This window comes from Lepidochelys kempii, chromosome 2 (genome assembly GCF_965140285.1).
Source record: "Lepidochelys kempii isolate rLepKem1 chromosome 2, rLepKem1.hap1, whole genome shotgun sequence".
NCBI classification, from domain to species: Eukaryota; Metazoa; Chordata; order Testudines; family Cheloniidae; genus Lepidochelys; species Lepidochelys kempii.
Window position 1 is genome coordinate 193,619,408 of NC_136381.1, and position 26,440 is coordinate 193,645,847.

Here is a 26,440-nt window from a genome sequence, read left to right on the forward strand (position 1 = left end):
GCTGCAGAGGAACAATTGAAAGAACTATCTCCCAGGTTATTAGCTATTCTGTAACCATCCAGGATGTGTAACAATTAGCATATACCCAAATCACAACCCTTAGAATTTGTTCAGTGCTTATACTGGAACATAGGGCTGCATTTTGCATAAGTCTTCAATTCACAACATTGGTTTAATTTTTTCCCCTTTATTAAAATACCAGTGAAGAGCTAAACAGCCATTAATGTTTTCCAAAGACTGATTCTAATGTGGAAATACCTGCTGTTAACTCTACTGTGGCAAAGCTGCTGTGACAGTGGGAGGAAGGCTGGTCCAGTGGGTACGGTGCTAGCCTGGCAATTGAGACCCAGATTCAATTTCTTGTTCCATCAGACTTTGTGACTTTCACTAAGGCCCATGATGGCAGCACAGCTATGGTACTGTAGTGGTATAGTGTAGATGCTTCCTATGTCTATGGAAGAGTTTTTCTTTCTACATAGAGTAATCCACCTCTCGAAGAGGCGGTAGCTAGGTGGACAGAACAATTCTTTTGTCAACTAGCCGCTTATAGATTCATAGATATTAAGGTCAGAAGGGACCATTATGATCTAGTGTGACCTCCTGCACAATGCAGGCCACAGAATCTCACACACTCCTGTGAAAAACCTCTCACCTATGTCTGAGCTATTGAGGTCCTCAAATGGTGGTTTAAAGATTTCAAGGAGCAGAGAATCCTCCAGCAAGTGACTTGTGCCCCATGCTACAGAGGAAGGCGAAAAACCTCCAGGGCCTCTTCCAATCTGCCCTGGAGGAAAATTCCTTCCCGACCCCAAATATGGCGATCAGCTAAACCCTGGGCATATGGGCAAGATTCACCAGCCAGATACCCAGGAAAGAATTCTCTGTAGTAACTCAGATCCCACCGCATCTAACATCCCATCACAGGCCATTGGGCCTATTTATCATGAATATTTAAAGATCAATTAATTGCCAAAATCATGTTATCCCATCATACCATCTCCTCCATAAACTTATCGAGTCTTGTACGTTAGGGATTAGTTAGGTTGACCTATGTTGCACAGGATGTGAAATTTTTCACAGCCCTGAATGACTTAGCTAGGGTGAACTAATTTTTAAGTGTAGACCAGCCTTGAGTCTGCGAGCCTCAGTTCCGTAGCTGTAAAGTGGTGATACAGCATTTTCTTCCAGGGATGTTGAGGATCAATACATTAAAGATTGTGAGGCACTATGGTAATGGGGGCCATAAAGTACCTTAGATAAGGTACTTAGCGTACACCTAAACTGCCAAAAAACACCCCCAAACTGCAGCAGCGAGTCTGAGCCCCAGTGAACTGACTTGGGATTGTGCTATGGGCTATAAATAGTAAATGCTTGGGCTCATGTGAGATCCCAGGCTCTGAGACCCTCCACGCTGGCCGGGTTTCAGAGCCAGGGCTCCAGCCTGAGCCTGAACAACACCACTGCTATTTTTAGCCCTATGCTGCAATTCCCATGAGCCTGAGTCAGTTACCTGGGCTCTGAGGCTCTCTGCCATGGGTCTCTTTTGGCCATGTGAACATACCCTTAGACTCGTAATACCTTTGCTGTGGACAGCTGTGGACCTTCGCTGAGTTGGCAGCAGGGGAATGAAGAATCCAGCCTTCGTTTTCATTCATAGCTAATAGAAAATAAGTTGAAGCCCAGACACTTGGCTCGTACCATATACATTTTTGTATAGTAGTTGTACCTGCCTTTGTGCAGTGCTAAGTACTACTAGCATTTGCACTTCAAGCAGTGTTTGTCATAGAAAAATTAATGTTTGGCCCCTTTTGACGCTTTCAGTAGCTACTGCTGTTTTTGTAGCAATACTCTGCCTTTCTGTAAAACGCAGATTCTGTCATGCTGGTGTGTTGACTGCACTATTGAAAATCTGGAGGGAATGGAAATAACATTTTGTAGCTTGTTAAATTTCTACTCTGCTCTTTAAAGCTAAATGACAGGATATAAACTCTTAACTATGTGTACATGCTAAAATGCTTTCTATTTCAAAGCACTGCTCATGCACGAATATGACAGCTGAAGCTGTTCGGAATGTTTCTTTTAATCTGCCTATTCCTACAGTGTGATAGAAGCCGTTACAAAAATTCAACATGTATTCAGTAATCTGAAAATACAAACAGGATTTAGAGGTTTCAGAGTAGCAGCCGTGTTAGTCTGTATCCGCAAAAAGAACAGGAGTACTTGTGGCACCTTAGGGTATGTCTACACTACGAAATTAGGTCGAATTTGTAGAAGTCGGTTTTTTAGAAATCGGTTTTATATATTCGAGTGTGTGTGTCCCCACAGAAAATGCTCTAAGTGCATTAAGTGCATTAACTCGGCGGAGCGCTTCCACAGTACCGAGGCTAGAGTCAACTTCCGGAGTGTTGCACTGTGGGTAGCTATCCCACAGTTCCCGCAGTCTCCGCTGCCCATTGGAATTCTGGGTTGAGATCCCAATGCCTGATGGGGCTAAAACATTGTCGCGGGTGGTTCTGGGTACATATCGTCAGGACCCCGTTCGTTCCCTCCCTCCCCCCGTGAAAGCAAGGGCAGACAATCATTTCGCGCCTTTTTTCATGAGTTACCTGTGCAGACGCCATACCACGGCAAGCATGGAGCCCGCTCAGGTAACCGTCACCCTATGTCTCCTGGGTGCTGGCAGACGCGGTACGGCATTGCTACACAGTAGCAGCAACCCCTTGCCTTGTGGCAGCAGATGGTACAGTACGACTGGTAGCCGTCATCGTCATGTCTGAGGTGCTCCTGGTCGCCTATGTGAGGTCGATCAGGAACGCCTGGGCAGACATGGGCGCAGGGACTAAATTTGGAGTGACTTGAGCGGGTCATTCTCTTTAGTCCTGCAGTCAGTCCTATTGAACCGTCTTATGGTGAGCGGGCAGGCAATACGGACTGCTAGCAGTCGTACTGTACCATCTTCTGCCGAGCAGCCACGAGATGGGGATGGCATGCAGTCCTTCTGCACCGTCTGCTGCCAGCCAAAGATGTAAAAGATAGATGGAGTGGATCAAAACAAGAAATAGACCAGATTTGTTTTGTACTCATTTGCTTCCCCCCCTCCCCTGTCTAGGGGACTCATTCTTCTAGATCACACTGCAGTCACTTACAGAGAAGGTGCAGCGAGGTAAATCTAGCCATGTATCAATCAGAGGCCAGGCTAACCTTCTTGTTCCAATAACAACGATAACTTAGGTGCACCATTTCTTATTGGAACCCTCCGTGAAGTCCTGCCTGAAATACTCCTTGATGTAAAGCCACCCCCTTTGTTGATTTTAGCTCCCTGAAGCCAACCCTGTAAGCGCCCCTCCCAGCCTCAGAGCAATGGCAAACACTCGGGCATCTGAGAGTGCTGTCCAGAGCAGTCACAATGGAGCACTCTGATGGGGCTAAAACATTGTCGCGGGTGGTTCTGGGTACGTGTCGTCAGGCCCCCGTTCCCTCCCTCCCTCCATGAAAGCAAGGGCAGACAATCATTTTGCGCCTTTTTTCATGAGTTACCTGTGCAGACGCCATACCACGGCAAGCATGGAGCCCGCTCAGGTAACCGTCACCCTATGTCTCCTGGGTGCTGGCAGACGCGGTACGGCTTTGCTGCACAGTAGCAGCAACCCATTGCCTTCTGGCAGCAGACGGTGCAATACGACTGGTAGTCGTCCTCGTCGTGTCCGAGGTGCTCCTGGCCACGTCGGCTGGGAGTGCCTGGGCAGACATGGGTGCAGGGACTAAATTTGGAGTGACTTGACCAGGTCATTCTCTTTAGTCCTGCAGTCCTATTGAACCATCTTATGGTGAGCGGGCAGGCGATACGGACTGCCAGCAGTCGTACTGTACCATCTTCTGCCAGGCAGGCAAGAGATGAGGATTGCTAGCAGTCGTATTGTACCATCTTATGCCAGGCAGGCAAGAGATGAGGATGGCTAGCAGTCGTACTGTACCATCTTGCACCGAGCAGCCATGAGATGTGGATGGCATGCAGTCCTTCTGCACCGTCTGCTGCCAGCCAAAGATGTAAAAGATAGATGGAGTGGATCAAAACAAGAAATAGACCAGATTTGTTTTGTACTCATTTGCCTCCTCCCCTGTCTAGATCACACTGCAGTCACTCACAGAGAAGGTGCAGCGAGGTAAATCTAGCCATGTATCAATCAGAGGCCAGGCTAACCTCCTTGTTCCAATAACAACGATAACTTAGGTGCACCATTTCTTATTGGAACCCTCCGTGCAGTCCTGCCTGAAATACTCCTTGATGTACAGGCACACCCTTTGTTGATTTTAGCTCCCTGAAGCCAACCCTGTAAGCCGTGTCGTCAGTCGCCCCTCCCTCCGTCAGAGCAACGGCAGACAATCGTTCCGCGCCTTTTTTCTGTGCGGACGCCATACCAAGGCAAGCATGGAGGCCGCTCAGCTCACTTTGGCAATTAGGAGCACATTAACCACCACACGCATTATCCAGCAGTATTTGCAGCACCAGAACATGGCAACGCGATACCGGGCGAGGAGGCGACGTCAGCGCGGTCCCGTGAGTGATCAGGACATGGACACAGATTTCTCTGAAAGCATGGGCCCTGACAATGCATGCATCATGGTGCTAATGGGGCAGGTTCATGCTGTGGAACGCCGATTCTGGGCTCAGGAAACAAGCACAGACTGGTGGGACCGCATAGTGTTGCAGGTCTGGGACGATTCCCAGTGGCTGCGAAACTTTTGCATGCGTAGGGGCACTTTCATGGAACTTTGTGACTTGCTTTCCCCTGCCCTGAAGCGCATGAATACCAAGATGAGAGCAGCCCTCACAGTTGAGAAGCGAGTGGCGATAGCCCTGTGGAAGCTTGCAACGCCAGACAGCTACCGGTCAGTTGGGAATCAATTTGGAGTGGGCAAATCTACTGTGGGGGCTGCTGTGATGCAAGTAGCCCACGCAATCAAAGATCTGCTGATATCAAGGGTAGTGACCCTGGGAAATGTGCAGGTCATAGTGGATGGCTTTGCTGCAATGGGATTGCCTAACTGTGGTGGGGCTATAGACGGAACCCATATCCCTATCTTGGCACCGGAGCACCAAGCCGCCGAGTACATAAACCGCAAGGGGTACTTTTCAATAGTGCTGCAAGCTCTGGTGGATCACAAGGGACTTTTCACCAACATCAACGTGGGATGGCCGGGAAAGGTGCATGATGCTCGCATCTTCAGGAACTCTGGTCTGTTTCAAAAGCTGCAGGAAGGGACTTTATTCCCAGACCAGAAAATAACTGTTGGGGATGTTGAAATGCCTATATGTATCCTTGGGGACCCAGCCTACCCCTTAATGCCATGGCTCATGAAGCCGTACACAGGCAGCCTGGACAGTAGTCAGGAGCTGTTCAACTACAGGCTGAGCAAGTGCAGAATGGTGGTAGAATGTGCATTTGGACGTTTAAAGGCGCGCTGGCGCAGTTTACTGACTCGCTTAGACCTCAGCGAAACCAATATTCCCACTGTTATTACTGCTTGCTGTGTGCTCCACAATATCTGTGAGAGTAAGGGGGAGACGTTTATGGCGGGGTGGGAGGGTAAGGCAAATTGCCTAGCTGCTGGTTACGCGCAGCCAGACACCAAGGCGGTTAGAAGAGCACAGGAGGGCGCGGTACGCATCAGAGAAGCTTTGAAAACCAGTTTCATGACTGGCCAGGCTACGGTGTGAAAGTTCTCTTTGTTTCTCCTTGATGAAACCCCCCGCCCCTTGGTTCACTCTACTTCCCTGTAAGCTAACCACCCTCCCCTCCTCCCTTTAATCATTGCTTGCAGAGGCAATAAAGTCATTGCTGCTTCACAGTCAATGCATTCATTCATCACACAAATAGGGAGATGACTACCAAGGTAGCCCAGGAGGGGTGGTGGAGGAGGGAAGGAAAATGCCACACGGCACTTTAAGCACAGCACTTTAAAAGTTTACAACTTTAAAATTTATTGAATGACAGCCTTTTTTTTTTGGGCAATCCTCTGTGGTGGAGTGGCTGGTTGGCCGGAGGCCCCCCCACCGCGTTCTTGGGCGTCTGGGTGTGGAGGCTATGGAACTTGGGGAGGAGGGCGGTTGGTTACAGAGGGGCAGCAGTGGCAGTCTGTGCTCCAGCTGCCTTTGCTGCAGCTCAACCATACACTGGAGCATACTGGTTTGGTCCTGCAGCAGCCTCAGCATTGAATCCTGCCTCCTCTCATCATGCTGCCACCACATTTGAGCTTCAGCCCTGTCTTCAGCCCGCCACTTACTCTCTTCAGCCCGCCACTTACTCTCTTCAGCCCGCCACCTCTCCTCCCGGTCATTTTGTGCTTTCCTGCACTCTGACATTATTTGCCTCCACGCATTCCTCTGTGCTCTGTCAGTGTGGGAGGACAGCATGAGCTCAGAGAACATTTCATCGCGAGTGCGTTTTTTTTCTTTCTAATCTTCACTAGCCTCTGGGAAGGAGAAGATCCTGTGATCATTGAAACACATGCAGCTGGTGGAGAAAAAAAAAGGGACAGCGGTATTTAAAAAGACACATTTTATAAAACAGTCGCTACACTCTTTCAGGGTAAACCTTGCTGTTAACATTACATACATAGCACATGTGCTTTCGTTACAAGGTCGCATTTTGCCTCCTCCCACCGCGTGACTACCCCCTCAACCTTCCCCCCTCCCTGTGGCTAACAGCGGGGAACATTTCTGTTTAGCCACAGGCAAACAGCCCAGCAGGAATGGGCTCCTCTGAGTGTCCCCTGAAGAAAAGCACTCTATTTCAACCAGGTGACCATGAATTATATCTCACTCTCCTGAGGATAACACAGAGAGATAAAGAACGGATGTTGTTTGAATGCCAGCAAACATACACTGCAATGCTTTGTTCTACAGTGATTCCCGAGTACGTGTTACTGGCCTGGAGTGGTAAAGTGTCCTACCATGAAGGACGAAATAAGGCTGACCTCCCCAGAAACCTTTTGCAAAGGCTTTAGGACTACATCTAGGAGAACCGCAAATGCCAGGGCAAAGTAATCCTTTCACATGCTTGCTTTTAAACCATGTATAGCATTTTAAAAGGTACACTCACCAGGGGTCCCTTCTCCGCCTGCTGGGTCCAGGAGGCAGCCTTGGGTGGGTTCGGGGGGTACTGGCTCCAGGTCTAGGGTGAGAAACAGTTCCTGGCTGTCGGGAAAACCGGTTTCTCCACTTGCTTGCTGTGAGCTATCTACAACCTCCTCCTCATCATCATCTTCTTCGTCCCCAAAACCTACTTCCGTATTGCCTCCATCTCCATTGAAGGAGTCAAACAACACGGCTGGGGTAGTGGTGGCTGAACCCCCTAAAATGGCATGCAGCTCATCATAGAAGCGGCATGTTTGGGGCTCTGACCCAGAGCAGCTGTTCGCCTCTCTGGTTTTCTGGTAGGCTTGCCTCAGCTCCTTCAGTTTCACGTGGCACTGCTTCGGGTCCCTGTTATGGCCTCTGTCCTTCATGCCCTGGGAGATTTTCACAAAGGTTTTGGCATTTCGAAAACTGGAACGGAGTTCTGATAGCATGGATTCCTCTCCCCATACAGCGATCAGATCCCGTACCTCCCGTTCGGTCCATGCTGGAGCTCTTTTGCGATTCTGGGACTCCATCATGGTCACCTGTGCTGATGAGCTCTGCATGGTCACCTGCAGCTTGCCACGCTGGCCAAACAGGAAATGAGATTCAAAAGTTCGCGGTTCTTTTCCTGTCTACCTGGCCAGTGCATCTGAGTTGAGAGTGCTGTCCAGAGCGGTCAGAATGGAGCACTCTGGGATAGCTCCCGGAGGCCAATACCATCGAATTGTGTCCACAGTACACCAAATTCGAGCCGGCAACGTCGATTTAAGCGCTAATCCACTTGTCGGGGTGGAGTAAGGAAATCGATTTTAAGAGCCCTTTAAGTCGAAATAAAGGGCTTCATTGTGTGGACGGGTGCAGGTTTAAATCGATTTAACGCTGCTAAATTCGACCTAAAGTCCTAGTGTAGACCAGGGCTTAGAGACTAACCAATTTATTTGAGCATAAGCTTTCGTGAGCTACAGCTCACTTCACTGGATGCATGTAGTGGACAATACAGTGGGGAGATTTTATATACACAGAGAACATGAAACAAGAGTGTGTGTTACCATACACACTGTAACAAGAGTGATCAGGTAAGGTGAGCTATTACCAGCAAAGGGGGGGGGGGGGGACCTTTTATAGTGATAATCAAGGTGGGCCATTTCCAGCAGTTGACAAGAATGTGTGAGGAACGGGGGGGGGGGAGGGGGGTGGTGGTGGAAATAAACATGGGGAAATAGTTTTACTTTGTGTAATGACACCTCCACTCCCAGTCTTTGTTCAAGCCTAAATTAATGGTGTCCAGTTTGCAAATTAATTCCAATTCAGCAGTCTCTCACTGGAGTCTGTATTTGAAGTTTTTTTTGTTGAAGAATTGCCACTTTTAGGTCTGTAATCGAGTGACCAGAGAGATTGAACTATAAAAGGTTTTGTTCCCCCCCCCCCCCCCCCCCGGTAATAGCTCACCTTACCTGATCACTCTCGTTACAGTGTGTATGGTAACACCCACTGTTTCATGTTCTCTGTGTATATAAAATCTCCCCACTGTATTTTCCACTGCATGCATCCAATGAAGTGAGCTGTAGCTCACAAAATCTTATGCTCAAATAAATTTGTTAAACAGAATTTAGTTTCTAGAGCCTACCACAAGATGGTGCAGTTTAACTCCAATTAAAAGGTTTTGCAGTCTGAGGACATCTAGTCTTTTTCATCCACATCTGATGTAGGCAAATATGCTGGATTCAATTTGCAAAACATTCAGTGAAAAACAATCCTTTGTTTCCATGAAATAAACTAATTTGCAAGCATATTCTCAAGTGATGCATATTTAACTTTTGTTGCAAAATAGAAGGTAGTTTGCCAAGGCAAATGGGGAAGCAGTTCCTTGTTTAGTAGAGAGAGTTGTGTTGAAAGAAACTGAGAAGCAGGTGGACTTGAAATTATACTGTAAGACTGTCAGACTACTGTCATATATCTTCACAAAACAAGTAAACATGGCCTCTGAAAGAGAAACAACTGTCAGAGGATGCACCAGTGTCTGCAGGTACTTCGGGCTACTTCTATAACTGCTGCTAACAGCAAAGTCCTAAAATAAAAAATCTGCAGGAATGAATACTGCAGGGGGTGAAAATGGGACCCTCAAGTCTTTTGTCTCTAGATTACACTAAAATCTAGCCTGAGTTCATTCTTAACATCTGCCAGTTGCACTTGTCTAAATCCAGTTTGAAGTGGACTAAATGAATTACTACGGCTGTAGACTCCTACATCAGACATAATTTAAATGAAACTTCAACAAAAATCCATTTTTCCCTGTGTTTGGGTAGTACATGTAGTTTTCTTATCTTTTCAATTAAATAAACCTGCAGGAAGTCTCTGCACAGAGGAACAGTGTGGTTTTGATAACATTCCACTTGTTAAAATCTTGTTTCTAAAATACAATGTATGCACACGATAAAGCATACAAATATTTCTCAGGGTCCAATGACATCACAACTGTCTCCAGCTTCACTCTTATGGTTCCCAGAATGTTGTGAAAAGAATCCTTTAGTTTCATGATTACCCGTGTATTAACAACCCTTTTCTCTATCTGGAAGGACTGGTAGTGTGTTCAGGCCTTGAAAAATCCAGTCACTCAGGGTGAACTGAAAGCTTGCTCTGGTGAGTATGGGGCCCTGCTTCTGCAGAATATAAGCAGACTTGGGAGGGGAACCCCCCCCTCCCCCAAAGTGGCCCCTCAAACTGTGGGGTGTGTCTCTCTAGGGGCATGTAGAGGAATGTTTGGGTGGGAGTGTGTGGTGGGGCCTGGGCCAGGCCCCACGGGGGGTGGGGAGGGAGCACCACCCAGCCTTGCTCCATCCTCAGCTCTGTGCCAGCCCCACCGCCAGCCTTGGTCCCTGGACTGGGCTAGTTGTTGGAGAGGGTTTGAGGCATTGGCCTTACGAAGTGCTTTCTTCCCCTGCAGGAGACCTCACTTGCCACTTCGCAAAAGGGGAGATGGTCTCAAGGCACAGACCACTCCATCTGGGTCTATCTAGTGCAACAAGCTCCCAGGTTTTAATGTCTATCTTGCATGCTTTGAGGTTGGTCTTCAAGGTGTCTGTATTTGTGGCTGGGGTGACTCTTAGGGCGTGTTCCTGTGCTCAGTTGGCTGTAGAGCACCACTTTCAGGATACAGGAAACCTCTGTGCAGACCACGTGTCTGATCCAGCGAAGTTGACCTCTGATGAGCATACTCTCGATGCCAGGGATTTGGCATCTCTTAGTGTTGGCGATCCTGTCCTGCCACTTGATGTTGATGACATGAAGGTGGAAGCTATCCAGCTGTTTAATGTGGCATCAGTAGAGCATCCCGGTCTCACATCTGCAGAGGAGTGAGGTGAGTACCACAGCACAGTCGATTTTTATCTTAGTTCGGAGGCAGACTCCATGCTCCCTCCAGAGCCTGTGGGTGAGCCTGCCAAATGCCAAGCTGACCATTGCCATGCGCTGAATGTCCTGATCATTCAACATGGCATTGCTGGAAAGTGTGCTACCCAGGTAGCAGAATTTCCTGACCAAGTTGAGAGCTGTATTGTCAATTGTGAGGATGGGCTTGTGGTGCTCATGATACTGATGGGCTGGGGCGGGGGCTGGCTGGTACATGAGCTGACTGGAAAGATGAAGCATTTTGAGGTACAGGCAAAATGGCTCACAATAAGCCAAATGTCCTCAAGCACACATGCAATGAGGGCACAGTGGTCACCAAACAGGAGCTCTCTTAATACCTGTTCAATGACCTTGGTGCAGGCCCTGAGTCGCAGTAGCTTGAATAGACCCCCATCTGATCTAAACTGGATGTGTACACCTCTCTCAAAGGCCTGGAATGCAAACAAGAACCTGGCTGAAAGACAATGGCAAAGAGCACTGGAGACATCTTGCATCCTTTTTTGGTGCCATTGGTGACAGGGAAGCCTTCTGTTGAGTCACCGCACTCCATCACCCTGGCCATCATGACATTGTGAAATAAGCGGATGATAGCAATCCTCTTCTCTAAGCAACCAAATTTATGAAGCAGTTTCCATAGGCCCTCACGATTCACTGTGTCAAAGACCTGGGTCGGGTCAACAAATGCCATGTGCAGGTCCTTGTTCTGTTCACAAGCCTTCTTTTGTATTTGTTGGGCTGCAAAAATCATGTCCATGGTGCCATGGCCAGCACGAAAGCCTCGCTGGGACCTGGATACCCTGAGTCCACCAGATGGGAGACAAGCCTGATGAGGAGAGCCTGTGCAAGGATCTTCCCTGCTAAACACAGCAGTGAGATTCCACAATGGTTGTCACAGGTAGATACACTTTGCCTTTGGACAGATGGACTATGAAAGCGTCCTTATACCCCTGGGGCATGGTACCCTGTTCCCATGTAAACTTGAAAAGGCTGGTGAGTTTCCTGACTAGATGGGCATCTCCACATTTGTACACTTCAGGTGGAATGCTGCCAGGTTCTGGAGACTTGCCTGCAGACATCTGCTTAATGGCCTTAGTAACCTCATCTAAAGAAGGCTACCCGGCCAGCTCCTCCAGGACAGGATGCGGTGGGAAGTTGATATGAAATATAGTGCTCCCAAAAAGGATCCAGGTACCTGTTAGAAATCTTATCACCTTCCCTCTTTGTGTAAATAGAACAGGCTTCTCACAAGGACATTGGCCCTGTACTTTGCTGATGGAGCTCCCTGCCCCACCCTTGTTTTTCTTGTCTACCTCTAGCAGTCGGTACTAGTCAATATTTTAAGACCTGTATGTTTCTATCATTTTTTCTTATAGTATGGGCGTCCCTGAGATTTCCTCTGTTCTCCTTTAGCAAATGAAAAGGCCTAACTGCTGTTCCCAGCTCAATTAGCATGTGAGCTGAGTAGAACTTGCAAGCAAGAATATTTCCTGGAAACAGCTATTAAGGAAGCAAAGTAAGGTAATGGGTGGGCGGTGGTCTTGGCTCTGATTATGGGACCTTGGGTTACAGTTCCTGTTCCTTTGTCCTTTTGGTTTCTGTGAATAATATCTTCAAAATAGGAGGAGGGCTCTTGACTACAGCTGGAAGGGAAATGGTTTTCCTGTCCTGTGAAAATTTTTGAGACTATATCACATTTTCCTGGTCTCATTGGAGCGAAATCAAGACCTTTTGTTATTTTTTGGAAAAAGAACATATCTTTTGTATGGGAGAGAGAGACTAGACTCGTGGTTAGGGGATTCACCTGAGTTGTGGGAGATTTGGAGTAAGGACTTGAACTTGGGTTTCCACATCCTACCTGAGTGCTATGACCACCAGCCTATAGAGCAGGGGAACCCAACCTGGGGCTCCGGAGCCACGTGCGGCTCTTCAGAAGTTAACATGCGGCTCTTTGCATAGGCACCAACTCTGGGGCTGGAGCTACAGGCGCCAACTTTCCAATGTGCCCAGGGAGAGGGGTGCTCACTGCTCAACCTCTGGCTCTGCCACAGGCCCTGTCTCTACTTCCCCCCTTCCCCCCAAGGCCTCCACTCCTTCCTGCCCCCTTCCCTGAGCCTGCCATGCCCTCACTCCTCCCTGTCCCGCCAGAGCCTCCTGTATGCTGCAGGAGGCATGGGGAGGGAGCTGATGGGGGGCTGCTGACGTATTACTGTGGCTCTTTGGCAATGTACATGGGTAAACTCTGGCTCCTTCTCAGGTGCAGGTTGGCCACTCCTGCTATAGAGTCAGTCTCACTCAAGTTATCCTGTAGGCGGGACTGGAACCTGGAGCTCCCAGCTGAGTGCCCTAGGCACTGGGATATTGGATATTCTGTGGTGAGTCAGGCTGCATTTCTCTGATCAAAAACTCTGGCCTGGACACGAGAAACCTTCCTGATGAAGGTTTCATTGAAACCAGTCCTTTCCTGCAAAAAGTTTCAGTTTTGATGAAAAGCCATTTTGCTGAAAATTTCCCAACCAGCTCCTCTACTCACAGCATTGGGCTGGACTTGAGTCTGAATATTGGCACTACATCATCTCTTGCTCAGACATTTGGAGCTTGCATTGGGATCTTCATACCTCCGAACTAAACTACTGATTTTACTTGATTCTATATTGGATTCCTGGCTACCCGAGAATATTTGCATTTACTGTAGTATTTTATCACAGCACAAATATATGGGTATATAGGTTCTAAATGCATTGATTATTTGGCAATCCTTCTGTAATACCTTTTATCTTCCTTATCTACACACACACACACAAAAGGTTTAATCGTTGGAGGCTGAAGCAGCCTTGACAACTGTAACTTCATACTGATATCAGTGGGAGCTTTGCCATACTTGCCCCATACACGGCTGAGCCCTAAAATTCAGCTATTGATAGAGAGAGACACTTGTAAATACATGGAAAACTCTATCTTTTATTGAATCACTTGCTTCATGTCAGTTTCCGGATTCAGGTGCCAGCCTGGCAATGCAAATAAAAGCCACAATCCCCCTGGCCAAGTCTTTGTAACTGTTTTTTTAACAAAGCTTTCAAAACATTGCTTGCAGGCGGAAGTGGCTCTGTAATGCTCTTATCTGAATTAGCCCTTTGTGCTAATTACCAACGTCAGAGTTATGCTTTTATACCCAGCATGGAGTAAATTCCTTCTTCATAGGACAGTGACCTAGTTTTCATATAGAAGATTCTATTAGACAGTTCCCCAATGGCCCTATGGTATGAAAGTATTTTTTGTGGTTTTATCTAGTTACTATTTTTGTGCTTTAATTGCTTACTATTGCTGTGGAGAGGAGCTGAGCTATTATTGTTGCCATCACAGCTAGTAGAGTTAAGCGATTGTCTAGACGTGTGCTTCAGGCGTCTCTTTGAGAGCAGGATAGGGCCAGAAGCGGTTCTGCTGCTCCCTGGTATTGATAAAGGCATGGGTGATGGGGGTCTCAGTGGGAAATTCAGCTTTGATGAAAATGTTAGATGCTTTGAAGAAGCAATATTGTTTATATTTAAATAATATAAAAGGATATGATCTCTGAGATTACAGTAGGAGGCCTACTTTAAGGCATCCAGTGGGATACTACAACATCTGAATACAAACTACTTCTCATAGTTTAATAAAATGTTTGATAAGTCACATGCTTATAAAAATCAGTGAATAATAGAACAGGTTAGAATCAATCATTTTGCAGTGAGGTGCTGTTCAAACGTTATGTTGGAAGGAAGGGAAAACTAGATTCTTGGGTTTTTTTCTGGGGGAAGAGGGAGACAAAGGAGCCTTCAATTTTTTATTTTTAGGTTTTTGTTTATTTTTCCTGCTTGTCTTTTACATTATAAATTCAGGTAATAGCTTATGCTGGAAAAGTCTGTGGATGGCTGGAGAATTGGTCCATCAATTATGACATCAGCAAAATGAAGTAAGTGACATCAGATTGGTAGAAAGGGGAAATCATTTTTAGAAGAATGTTAAAAATGTTTTTAAAATGTAATTAAAATGCCTGAGAAGCAGTTGGGAGTCGATATGCTTTTGTTAAACAGTTGAATTAAGGGCTGAAAAAGCTCACAGTTCTTGTCTGAGACCTCTAAGGAGTTCTCCAGAAAAATAAGGGAAGACCAGATTTGACATTTCTTATATTTCTAAGGTTAAAACAACAACTACAACAACTCAGGAAAAACAACTTCAGACTAAAATCCCTTTCAGGCCTCCTTTATTCATGATAAGAAGCAGACAACAAACACAAACCTTTCATTAAACTCTGCAGTTCACCTTTAAGGGTATGTCTACACTACCCGCCGGATCGGCAAGCAGCGATCGATCCAGCAGGGATCGATTTTTCGCGTCTAGTCTAGACAGGATAAACCAACCCCCGAGCGCTCTCCCATCGACTCCTGTACTCCACCACCGCGAGAGGTGCAGGCAGAGTCAATGGGGGAGCAGCAGCAGTCGACTCACTGTAGTGAAGACACTGCGGTGAGTAGGTCTAAGTATGTCGACTTCAGCTATGTTATTCACGTAGCTGAAGTTGCATAACTTAGATCGATCCCCCCACCTAGTGTAGACCAGTGCTAAGTTTCATTAGCTCAGCTCCCTCAAAACATCTCCACCCCATATTGCAGCAAATCTGCCACTTCAGCTGGGGCTTTTCCTGAGCTGGGAGGGGTAACTGCATCAGATTGTACTGTGAGGGCTTGATCATGCAAGCAGCTGAGGACTTTGCAAGACTGGGCCCCAGTATAGCTTTATGCCAGAGGATCCCAAAGTGTTCTGCTGCAATCACTCACCAGGGACTACAGAGCTGCAGTAGCCATTGTGCATGAGCAGTGCATGCCATGTGTAGTTAAATAGCATCTAGGGAATTAGGTGCCTAAATATCTTTGAGGATCTGGGCCTAGGGCCTTCTCTGGACTGAGCTTTTTTCTGGAAATCTCCCACCATTACTTTAGCATTGGGACTCTCCCCAGGTGCTAGAAATGGTGGGTGTGCTCGTGTACCAGCTACGACACTTTTACCCCTGTGCCCCCTAGCCTTGCTCAGATTTAGGCAACGTGGTGGTAACAATGCCAGTGAGTGGACTATGATAGACCTCCCACCATTGCTAGCACCAGGGCAGCTTCTCAGAGCTCCGGCAACGGTAGGAGATTTTTGGAAAAAGCTCAGGGAAGGGACAGTCTTGGAGGAGGCAGCCACCAAACTGAAATCATTTGGGCCACACATCAGATTGGGGGTCAGCTGTGAAAAGTTAGTGAAAGAACCTGCTAAACTCCTGACTGTCCGGAGCCGGTGAGACTGCTAACAAAGCATCAGTTAGCTTTCTCAATCAGCCCATCTTCCTTTGTTGATAACACTCCTGCTATCTTCTACTCGTGCAGTTTAAAGTTTCTTGTCAGAGGACTAATAGTTTGTAGCTCACTTGCTTGGGAACCCAGATCCAAATATGGGAATGACCAAGTGATCACAAGAGTTCTCGGCCCCAGATTTTGCTAGGTTTTGCCATCCCCGCAACAGCAGCATTTTAGGGCTGCTGGCAACTACAAACTAATAATAACATTGCACTTGCATAGCGTCTTGCAGCAAGGTTCTGACAGTGTTTTACTGACATTGCACCTGTGAGGTGGTGGTGAAAAAACTTTATTTTACAGAGGAGGCCAGGGAGGCACAGATAGCTTAAATGGCCTGGAAGCAAGTTATTGGGAAAGCCAGGATTGGCACTCAGGAGTAGAGCTGGACAAAATTTTTCAGCTGAAACTATTTCACAGAAAGAAAGAAAGAAAAAATGCAGATTTGGGTCAATTGCAACATTTTTGACTTGTGTTGACTTCTAATTGTTTGGGTCAAAATGAAAAAAAAGAAGAAAAAATTGGAAATATCAAAATGAAACAATTTGATTTCTTGGGCTATATTCACAATGGAATTCCAAAAATGGTGCTGGTGGTTCCCCCTTCCCCCCAAATCCAATAGTCCAGCTGCTAGCAGACTCCCCTGGGCTGTGGGAGACCCAGGTTTGACTCCCCATTCTGGAGCAGGGGCTTGACTGCAGGTCTCTGCATTGTAGTGGAGTGTCCTGACCACCAGGCTACAGGATATTCTGGGGTGGGGCACTCTCAGTCTTGCCTCCTGAAGCCGTTCCACCTTGTAATAGATACTTGAATAGTCACTAGGCCAGAGAGAGAGCATGAGATTGTGCTATTGCTTGTTTGTTAGGGCTCTCCTGTAAGAGGCGGACACCTGAGTTCCAGTCCCTACTCCAGTGACCATATAATTATTTAACCCACATCCCAGGTGTGTGCCCTCTGACCACCACCATCACCACGGCCTCCTCCACTTTTGTGACTCTAGCCCTTTATTTCATTTGCTTTTATTAAACATCAGCCCAAAGGACACATTTTGTTTGCGCTGAAATGAATTTTTTTTTTCAATTTTTTTGTGAAGCTGAAAATTCCAAAAAGGTTTGGTTTTGGTTTGACCCGAACTGACATTTTTCCCCCTGATATTCTTGGAACGGCCAGTGAACTGAAAAATCAGTTAGTCACACAGCTCTCTTCTGCGTCACAATTCACCCCTCTAACCTTGAGACACCACTCCTCACACCTATAACAGCCGAGCTGTCAGGAGGCATTCATGAGCCTGTATGTTTGTAAGATTTTTTCCTAGACCTGATCAGATCTTTGGGGTTAAGTACCACTGTACAGTTGGGTCAGTGCCTATATTTTTTTCTCTCCTGCCATAGTGCTGACAAGGAGGTTTTTTGCCCTCATTTTCCTAGTGGTATCATGTAAAATATAGCAGCTCTGAGGTCAAAACCCTAGCTTATGCTAATGGCCGCCTTCCAGACCAGGATTTCAAAAAGAAATAGACCACTTAGTTTTTTCTCTCCCTTTTGTATTTAAAATGTTATTAAAAGGTGTTTATTTTCCCTCTGTTATGTACAATCCCACTGATTGGAGCTGGAGACTTGCTGAGATGCATGGGAAGTGTGTTCTTGCCTGGTGCTTACTTGGCAGCGGGGCTATTGCATTAGAAGTGAACTTTCCACTGTTCTTTTGCACACACAAGCATTTAGCGGCAGCATGGTGTCTCTGAAATTTAAAAGGCCGTTGAGACCAGCAGGTCACTCTCACCTTCTAGAGAGGCAGAGCATGAAGCCAATGAAAACCACTGTGCCATCTGTGATGCTTTTTGAAATCTGGGAGACACTTTAGGATATTACGAATACCAATATTGTAAAATTGCAATGAGTTGTGCCAGATATGCCATGTAAGGTATCTGCAAAAAATGTTATAATTTGCCAGGCATGATAATCTTGTCTATATGTGTTGTGACAAGATGTCTGATGTTAGTCTGGTGGGTCCTGTGCTTTTCTTGGCGGGGAGCTAAGATGCTACCCCTTGCCCCTGTTCTTGGGGCATCAATGGCTCCACTAGTGGCCCAGGAAGGTGGTAAAGGAGGGAAGGGTCTGGGTTTGCTCCTCACTCTGAGCCCCAGCCCCTCTCAACCCCTGTGGGTTCTTACCCTCTTCCCCCTTGGGTGGGGTACCTGCAGTCCTTAGATGCTGGGGAAGGGAGTCTCCCTCCCCTACTGGGGCAGGGTCCCCCTTACTTTCGTTTTCTGATTTTCCAAGTCTCACAGCACACATCCGAGCTCCGGTCTTTCTTTCTTTCTTTCTTTCTTTCTTTCTTTCTTTCTTTCTTTCTTTCTTTCTTTCTTTCTTTCTTTCTTTCTTTCTTTCTTTCTTTCTTTCTCCTCTCCTGTCTGCCTGAAGCAGGGTGGTTTATTAGGTTCCTAACAGGGCCTTAATTGACTGCAGGTGCTCCAATTAACTTGCAGCCACCTTCCCTAGTCTACAGGGAATCATGCCTTAGTTAGCCTTGATCTTATATATTTCCCCTCTAGCACTCTCCCACTGCCCTGTATCACAGTGTGTATCACTTTTTTATGATAAGTTATAGATATGTATTTCCAAACTTGTGCTATGTCTCTGGGTGACACCCCCAGAATGGCATCAGCACTAGGCCTGCTTGATGGCCCATCAAGGGACATCAACTGCACAACAAACCCATTGAAAGGGCCGGGGACTACATTTTATGACTCAGCCAGGCATGTAGGGACAGAACACTAAGGTTTTTCCATGCCATGTGCTGGACAGCTTGTGTTTGGAACAAAGGATGCACAGGCTGCATGGCAAAATACTATAAAAGGCAGCTGCATCTTCTCCATTTGGTCTTATTCCTGCTTCTTTTCTTCAAGCTTGCTTCTTGTCTTCATTCTTGCTTCTTACCTCTGGAGTAACTTTTCTACAAATGAAGCTCTGAACAAAGGACTGAATGACCCATCATCAGCTGGACTTTCAAGCCAGCAAATTCACCAATACGGCTAAGAACCTGGTATATGGACTTTGAAGTCTTTGTATGTATGTTACTGCTTTACCATTTAACATCTGTCTGCTTGTTCTGTCTTTTTTCTTTATACTAAACCTTTAGTTTGACACACTAAAGGATTGGCTGGTCGTGTGGTATTTTGGGTAAGATGCAAACCTCTACTGACCTGGTAACGTGGCTGGCCCTTTGGGGAGGAAGGGGAGGTTCCAGCACTCCTGCTGGAGTGTCTGGTTTTTAAATATTACAAAGTTAGCAACCCTAACTCAACTGGGCTACGCTGAAACTCTTTGGCTGGTTGCTGTGGACGGGGCATTGTTTAAAACGTATTCCAGCCTAGATCGCTGCTTGAACTACAGCCTGGTTTTTAACCCTGTGTGGGACCATCCAAACCCAGTTTAGTGTACTAGCTGGCCAAATGATGTTATAAACTAGTCTGGCTGCAGCTGTGCATGAACCATGCTTTACCCTGGTTGTACATACAGTAGCACCGGAGGGAGCCAGTAGTTATAGCTGTTTCCTGTGGAGCCCGGCCTCATTCCAGGGCATCGTCTAAGGTGTGCACAGAGTCAGAGAAAGCATGTTGCCTCATGCCGGGCCATATCCTCAGCTGGTGCAAACTGGCACAGCTCCATTGACTTCAGTGGAACTACTCTGATTGACGCCAGGGGAGGAGATGGCTGTCAGAGTCCCTTGGCTTCCGCAGTTGAAAACGTGTATGTGCCCTGCTCCGGAGGACGTGGGGAGCCAGAGATTGTATTACATTTCCACTCTCCTGTCATGAGGAACCCCTTGCTTTTTAAAGGGAGCGCCTGGCATGTGACTCTGATGGAGCCAGGCTTTCAGGGAGCAGGGCCAGTGTTGCTGTGGAGGCAAGGGCACTGGAACAATTGGTATAGTGAGGGTGCTGACAGCCATTAAACCCTGAGCATGATGGAAACTGCTTCAAGCCAGGGGGTGCAGCAGCAGACCCAGCACCCCTAGTTCCATCACCTATGTGTGAAGGGGGCAGGCCTAGCATGGATGCCTCTGTGCAGGGTTTGTGGGACAGACCTTGCTTTCTTCTGCAAAGGGGGGGGGGGGAGGGCAGAGGGAGAATGGAACCTTTCCTCCCTTTTCCCAAAGAAGCATGAAAAGAAAATTTACGGAGGGTATTCCCGCATGGGGGTATGAACTAGCTCACAATTACTACACAAATGGATCAGGCAGCTGTGAACAAAAGAGAGGGTGAAAGATTTAGGACTCCCACTTGGGCAAGTTAATATTCTCAGTCAGTGCCTTGGGGAGGTGAGAGCTCATGCTGTCAAAATTTTTCTCTCATAGCAGCTGCCTTATCTGGGTTAAGTGCTGTGGCCCTCAGGCCCTAAAAGCCTTTGACAAGTACTCTCTAGCAACAAGACCATCAATGTCAAGCTGAAGTATAGCCTGGAATGCCAACATGCAGTAATGTTCACAATGAGTTCAAATGTAGTTGAACTTGACCTGTGCAATGCACACTCGAAATAGGGCTAAACTGGGACTTGAATTGTGTAGAGGCCCTCTGCATGGGGTGATTTTCACCCCTTATGATGCATCTGCATAAGAAATACATACAAAATATTTAAGTGCTGTGCTTGGTGCTCTGCTTCTGCCCCAGAGAAAGCACAATCAATGACAGAAGTGGTGAAGGCAGGACACACTAAGAAACCTAGAGGAATAACAGCTCATATTCTGTTCACTTTTTGTGGGCATTGTGAAATAAGTGATGAATAAGGGGCTGGGGACTTAGAAAAGTAGCTTGATACACTGGTGTGGAGATGCCCGGCACAGAGGGGTGGCATGGAGAAGGGCACAAAGGGTTATATATCTTGATTGTGCTGCCTACAATATCTTACAAGAGGCAACCATTTCAAAACTGGTTTCCCAATATGGCAGAAAACATCACACACATGCGATGGGCGAGAATCACTTCTGGATGAAGTTTCAGGTGGTTTCTAAAGTAGCTCACTCACAGGAGGAAAATTTTGCAATGTGATTGAGACAGATATATAAAATCTTGTCATTTTAAAAAATCATACTCATTGACATTGCCACAGCTTGCACCCTGCAAAGACTATTTTGTGGTCAGAAAAGCAGTACAGTGCTTTTAGTATATACTCTAGGTTTGAGCTATAAGAATAAGTAGGTACCCCTGAAAGGCTTAATAACTCTGTTTTGTCCCTTTCTCTGTATGTTTGTGTTTGAGTCATAATGATAACCAGGGGGCAACAGAAACTTGTGGGACATGTAAAAGCTGCAAATGCTGAAAATATATGGCCTTCCCACAGATGTTGCCGTATTCTCCAGAATCTTAGGTTTCATTTAAAAAAGTATTGTAGCCTCTCTGGTTGTAAAGATACCCTTGAGGATGTGAATTCCCCCCCCCTTTCTTCCGCTTACCCCCCCCTCCCCGGCTGCTTTGTCTAGAGTCCAGATCTGACTGACTGAAACAATAGCATCAAGGGAAATGTGAATTTACACCATTCATCTCAAATGGGATAAGTTCTTCAGCATGTTTATGGAAATTTAATAATTGCTAAAAGTGACTCATAAAGGCAAAAATAAAAATACATTTGTTTGTGATGTATAAAGAAAACCTGGAGAAAAATCTGCCACATGCACAGCAAAATCAAGTTTTTTCTCCTCTTTGTTTTTTACATTAGAAATTCAGGTCCTGTCTGCCGTGAAAAAACCCAGAGAACTTGGTTGGTGGTAGGGTTGGTCAGAATCTGAACCCAGCTTCAGAGCTCAATTTTTGTGACAGGCTGACAATATCCTGTAAAATCCTGAACAAACTATGGAATTAAGCTAAACCTTACTGAATTAGGGTTAATAACTTTGGGGCACATTATATTAAAATGCAATTGTGTATGTGTTATTGTGGCATTGTACATATTCTTCTCTAGTAAGAAAGGGATGCAAACATACTTTCTCTGTTATCTGCCCCTTCAAAGCCACCCTTTGGAGAGATGTGCATACACTAGTTCAAACTAGATTTTCCAGGGAACAGCACAGAAAGGATTTTTGGATAAACAGCCTGGTTTTAAACTGGTTCGGGGCCTTCTTCCTGATCCAGCAAGTGGACAGAATCCCTGCTCCACAGATGGCTCCCATCATTTGGGAAGGGTTGAAAGGACATGGGTCAGCTGAAGCCCCATAAAACTGTGTGCTTGTGCTAAGCTAAAACTGCGATGAACTTGTAACCATAAGGAAATCCCTGGAGCTGGAGGTGTGAAGAACTTGTAATCACTACTCCTGGGGAAATTCTGTGCCACTGTGCACATGCAGAATTCATGTCCCACACAGATTTTTTTCTTCCACAGAAAATACATTCTGCTGGAGAATTGCTGCAGTTATGCCTTTCACCCACTAAGGGCCATTGTGGTACCAGAACAGAAGGCAGCCACTCACCAGACATAATAGCCAATAGTGAGAGAGCAGAATCTGCATTCCTTACAGTGCCCTGCCTGGGGGCCAGGGGAGTAGGCACATATGGAGGGGACAGACAGAGCAAGGCATGCGGGGCTGCTGTGAGGGCTCACAGACTAGAGTTCAGCAGGGCTAGTTGGGGGGACAGACTGGGGCAGGGGCTGAATGGGAGTGGGGGTGCAGGGCCATATGGGATGGGGTGCATTGGGACAGAGAGGGGTGGAGGGACACATGGGGATGGGGGGTGGGGTTCAGGGACACATGGGGACAGAGGGGAGAGGGGTGCAGAGACACACTGGGATGGGGGAGGAGGGGTGGCTGAGCTGGGTGCAGGGACACATGGAGATGGGGGAAGGGGGGTGTAGGGACACATGGGGACAGGGGCAGATGTGCCTGACTGACAGGGAGAGGCAAGGGGTCTGTCAGGGTCTGCAGGGCGAGACTCCCTAACAATCCCTTCCCTGCCAAAAAACCCTGTTCCATACTTCTCCCACCTATACCCAACAACCCTCGAAGTTCACTCTTAGACTCCTTCCCAGCAAATACTTCCCTCTCCTTCAGCTCCTCTGTTATCCCTGACTCCTGCAAGCCTTTGCACTGATTCTGAGTGGTGCAGGAAATGCAGTTCTGTATTATAATTTAAATGTAATTTAAATGTATTAATATGCCTAGTAAGGAAACTATTTGTCAAAAAAAAAATCCTGAATCTTTTCATTGTCTGTATTGTTACAAACATACTTGTTGATAGGTATTTTGAAATAAATTACCAAAATAATTGAAACTGGTGTGATTATATGGTGTTATTTTGACAAATAAAATATGCAGAATTTTGAAGAATTTTAAAATATTGCATGCAGAATTTTTATTTTTTTGGCACAGAATTCCCCCAGTAGTAAACCACAAGGAAACCCCTCGAGGGGGACCAGAGCCCATATTAGAGTTGGGGTGAACTTTAATAAGCTTCTTAGTATGCATGTAGGTTCTTTTATAGTTTTTAATATATTTTTTCAGTAGTACTTTTTACCTTAAAGTAATCTTGCACTGAAAGAACTGTGTGGTTCTTATAACTGTTGACAATCACTCTATCAGTCTGAAGAGAAAGCAAACAGTTGTGCTTGGCAACCTGTCTCTGCTGGGAACAACACAGTTAAGGCAGGAAACTGTGCACTCTGGAAGGGGGAGAAAGACACAAGTCTCCACCCAAGAAAGGTTGGAAAGCTGGAAGTCTGAGAGGTTGTTGGACCACTGAGGGGGGTTGCCCTAAACTGTAGTGGTGGTGGGAAGGGTTGGGGGGGTTGCCACAATCTGAACCAAGATCCAGATCTCAATTTTGCTAATGGAGCAAACTCTGAAGCTGAACACCCCAAACCACTGGGGTGTTTGAAATCCAGAACTAAACTTTGCAAAAGAGACCCAGCTCTAACACTATGTTGCTTCTTCCACTCTTTCCATCTTTCTCTCTTTATTTTGCTTTCTTTCATGCTAAGAAAGGCTGCCATAGCAAGGCTGTTCATACAGCACCAAAAGTTATGATTTAATAAGGAGTCTAGGACCATTACTGACAGATGTCATAGATAACTAAAAAAAATGAGACATTCTAAGAATTTCTAAGCAGCTAATTTGTAAGCAGTGGCTGATAGGCAGTGATTTATGTGGGTAGGGTTCAGGCCTCAAAAATCCATTCAAGCTTATAATTACCTTGGTGGATATGGGAAGCTGCATTCGTAGGCCCCCAAACTCATTATAACCTCACACATTTCCAAATGAAAAAGAATAATTCAACTTTTCTTCTCCTAGAAGCAAAAATGGCTCTCTGTTCTCTGTAGGTTTCTTTGAAGTCTATGCCACCCATTAACTGCCTTAGCCACCCAAGGCAATTAACTGATTCAACTTCACAGTGAAAGAAACAGACCAACAAAGTGTAGTTTGAAAAAATCAACAATATATTTCTCCCTTTTCTGTCTAGCTTTTCCTTTATGGCGAGGTTGAGTGCCAGAGATGAGGGATGAGCCTGTGGCACGAGACAGACTGGGGTTGGGTCTACACTAGACGTTTTTCCGGTAGAGTCACGTGGGATAGGAGTGATTTTTTGGTGATATTGCTATACCAGCAAAAGCTGTAGTACAGAAACACTGCCATAAAAGTCCCTTTGCCAGGTTAGCTTATTTTGTTCAGGGAACTGGTATAAGCTATATTGACAAAAGTGGTTTTTTTTCTGGTATAAGCGGTGTCTGTCCTAGCAGGAATTTGTCAGTATGGCTATGCTGGCTCTCCTGGAAGTGGGGTCTCGGTCTGGGACTCAGGAGGCCTGATTCTCTGTTGCCCTATGTCTTGTTTAGACATTTACGTCAGTGCAAAGAGTGTGTAAAACAGCATTGTACACGGGCTTTGCACTGGTTTAAACAACTTAACCAGGGGCAGGGCAATGGGGAGTCAGGCCTGGGATATTTGCTGTCTAATTCCTGGCTCTGCCACAGACTGGCTGTGTGACCTGGGTCTCAGGTTAGCAAAGGCACACAGGAAAGCGAGGTGCTCAACTTTCATGGAAAGTCAATGGGGTTTGGGAGCTTAACTCCACTTTGTGCCTTTGAAAAGTTCCCTCCTCCTAGATATCTTGCTTTCTGATTTTAACATTCAAAGCTGGGTTTGGGTGTGCTCCTGTTAATTTGGTACAGCGCCTTTTGTGAGAGAACAATCTGCCCTAAGCTTTAGAGAGGTTCCTGTCTGCTTGGCTAACCCTTACTTATGATAATCTGCCTTTGGGTTGTCCATTGTGTGCTATCACCAACCACAAGATGGCAAAAGCAGAGCTGCTCCTCACCTCCCACCCATTGGCATCTCATTGCCACTTTGGTGAATGTTTTTGGTCCTCATTTGAACTGGCTGCTCAGGAAGTCAGTACTGAGAAATGTGTGGATGAACACAGTTCTTCTGCTTAAGTTTGGTGTGCTTTATTGAAAAGTCCTATAGAATTGGCTATGGATGCAACCAACAGAGTTTCATACAGTATTTAATGGCGTCATCCTTCCTGAATAAAATTTAAACCTCCCCGTAGAGTTTGATAGAGAATCTACCCCTGCTATAGAATTCTGCTGGAAGTATATCACGCTCTAGTATATTCTGTCAGACTCAGGAAATAGATCATCTTCCAAATGCTCATAAATTACTTGGGAAAGCTGGGGAGTGGGTGCCCCACCCCCAAACTCAGACCTAAATAAACCTTGAGGCTGGACTGTTGTAGAGCACAGGTCCTGCTTACCAAGTGATCCCCCTCTTTGAGCATGTGGGCAGAGAGGGGCTGCGAATGGGTGGAGTCTTTGTTCCAGTTCCCCTGCTTGCTGGTTAGATGCAAGGCGGTGATATAAACTGCTCCCTTTCCAAGGGTTGTTATAACTTATTTCGCCTGCCACATCAAAGGAAAGTGAGTGTGGAATATGGCCCCTCAGAGGGCTGTCTCTGCAGCACAGTGCCTCCTGGGAGACTGCAGCTCATGGCTGTATCTAAAGGAAAATGTAGCTCACCGTGAACAGTGAAACCACTGCAGTGAAGCCAGCAGCAGCAGCTGCTAACAGTTCCAAGCTGTGAGTCTGACGATGCCATTTCTGAGTGCCTCGGCGCATGGAAATAGCTTCGACCCTCTCGTATCACTCAAGAGTGAGTGTGAGACGAGCCTGTTCCTGCAAAGTCAATCTGCCTCGAGGAAAGCAGAAATTAGTTCTATGATAGCTGGTCTGCAGGTGTCAGGAAACTTGATTTACTGTATCCAGTAGATTTATTGAAGGAGGGGTGTGTGTGTCAGGAAATGACTGTTTTCTACATGACTTGCCCTCCATCCACCCAGCACGTACTCAGAGCTGCTGATGGATTTGTGACATATATTCTCAGTGCAGCAACTTCTGAACACCTCTGGTCTATAAAGTGAATGTATCTGGCTACATTCCCAGCGTGCATATCTACCCTTCTAATTTTCAGTTCAAAGGCTGTGATGTTCATAGATCTCCAGGTGGAGTTCCTGATAACATTTTCAAGCTATTGTGTAAGAACTGGGGCCTGTTCC